The sequence below is a fragment of the Volvox carteri genome, assembly GCF_000143455.1.
Source record: "Volvox carteri f. nagariensis unplaced genomic scaffold VOLCAscaffold_78, whole genome shotgun sequence".
NCBI classification, from domain to species: Eukaryota; Viridiplantae; Chlorophyta; class Chlorophyceae; order Chlamydomonadales; family Volvocaceae; genus Volvox; species Volvox carteri.
The window spans coordinates 532,310-534,842 of NW_003307621.1; positions in this window are offsets into that span (position 1 = coordinate 532,310).

Sequence of the window (2,533 nt, forward strand, 5' to 3'; positions counted from 1 at the left end):
ATGGCCAGGCATGATGCGGTTTGGGGGGCATGGCCTGGCACAATGCGATTTGGGGGGCATAGCCTGGCATGATGCGGTTCGGGGGGCATAGCCTGGCATGATGCGGTTCGGGGGGTTTCGTTTGTGTGTGTGAGCAGACTTGCAGACTTTGTCATTAGTGCAACTCATGCATCAGGATGCTGCTGTTTTTGCTGCTCTAATTGCCGAGCCTCGTCAATCTTGTAACGCAAAGACGAACTTCTGCACTCATCCCTTCGACTCGCATACTTTGCACTTCCGAATTCGAGCTTCAGTGTTTGACTAGTCCGCGCTTCACTTGGGATCCGTTTGTCCCCTCACTCTGATCAGCTATGTGCCCCAAATTTAGTTCGCTGTGCCGGACATTATGTTGTCGTTCATCCGCCTCCTGCACGTGCTCGAGAGTATCTGTTGCACTACTTGAATTGCAAGAGCATCGCACCGCATTCAACATCAGGTGGTTTTCGTACGTACCACGCTGTTCGATGTTGCTGCCGTGATAGGGAAGCGACGCTCTGCTGGGTTAACTGGTCCTGTCGAGTTCTGGTACGACCCTCCGGTATCTGCTCCTGATGCTGACGTCGCTCCCTCCTTCGCCTTTCTCCGTTTCTAAAGGTTTATCTATGAGGTTTCGAGGTAAAGAGTGCCAGTCCGATGCCTCCATTCTTATCGACACTGGGAACATGACTTCAGCCCTCTTAAGTGCAGTTTTGCTCGTCACATGGGTTTGGCGATTCAACCGTCGGACCGTTGGTTGTACATCCCACCCTAACGGTCATACATTAGGATTGCTGGCTGCACCGCCCCCCCAGGTGGTCCGTACTGCAGGACCAAAGCGTGGCACTGCACTCGGGGGGCAGTGAGCTCACTAACTTGCTGTTTGTTGATGATGCATCACTCTTAGCCACTGGCTGCGAGCGGGCACAATGCCTTCTTGGTTACTCGAGATGTTTTGCAAGGCGACTGGGATGGCTGCTAACGGAGCCAAGTGTGAGGTGCTTGTCTTCAGGGGCACACCTACTGAGTGGGGGTCGCTCGTGGGCTACGTGTACCGGCTGGGCGGGGAGATGTTGCGTGTATTGCCCCATAATGAAGCGGCACAGTACCTCGGGATGCACTACGGGACAGGCCAACGGTTTGCCTCACTTCTCTCTGTCGTGAAAAGAAACGTACCGTACCCAAGCTCAACTTGTCATTTTATAATGCGCTGGCCTTGCCTGTCCTTTCCCACGAAGTGCAAGTGTGGGGATCCGGGTTTTTTAATGTGAACTTCGAGAATGCCGAGTGACAAATCCATATGGTCCTGGAGCAGCGCGCGTCGATGTGGACGGTGGTAGGGGCCAGGAGCCTAACTAAGCTTCTGCTGTACTGTGAGCTGTCACAGAGGCCACTACGATTATGTTTTGGAAAGTCGGGCACCCAATGTTACAGAGCTTTTGTCGCTGACCTGCACTTGGCCGCAACACAGAATGTTGGGCCAGCAAGGTCACAACCTTTCTTACCAGCTTGGTTGTAAGCCCCCCGGCTGATCCTGCCCTCAACCTGCCCCAGGGAAGCATCCTGAGGGATTTTGTGAAGAGGAATGTTCAAGCAGCTATGTCTACAGTAATGCATGGAAAAGCTTTTCACGGAGCTCACATCGATACAACTCGGGCATCAGGTTCTCATATCGCGGCTCAGATGTCAAAAACACACACGCACACGCACACACACACACACGCAGTTGCCCACAGCGCCGCGCACTTCTATGGGCTCTGGATACCATCTACGCATCTTGTTGGAGAATCCTCCACGGTTTATTTACTGGAAAAGGCACTAGTATACGTCGCTCGACTACGGAGCTCGCATTCGTGCACACATGTTGGCCCGCTCCCGTGTCGCGGTTAATCAACACACACGCACACACACACACAGGCACACGCACACACACACATCTGGCTCTTTGACTCCTGTGTCCCTCCGTTCCCTTCCCTCTCATCCTCCGCAACAGATCACTGACACCACCAAAGCGCTCGGCAATGCGCCGACAATTAACGACATCTATGACACCACCAGCACCACCTGCTTCCCACATCAAAATGGGACCTGATGTTCCACCAACACTCCTCTCACGCTCTCGCTTCCTCCATCCCCCTCGCCCTTGCTACGACTCACACCCTCTCGCTCGCGCACGCGCGCCAGACGCCGCGCGCATCTCCTTTCGCATACGCTTATCCCTCTGTCTTCCCCTCTCTCTTTTCCGATTAGGAGACTCTTGCGACGACGGATCAACCTTTGAAAGATGCCAAGACGCAAGACGCGTCCTGACAACCCTAGGAAATAAACAAGCAGCACTTCAATGACCGACCGACCGTTAGCGCTAACGGTTAATGACTAGGACATGTCGATTTTGTGATTTTCACTGTTTTAAAGGGACATGGCCCATGGGTCGTAAAGTCCAAAGTCAGCAAACCGGTTTAATACGGTTGTTAACGGTGCCGATGCCAGTACCGGTTCGGGGATCCTCTAGAGTGAC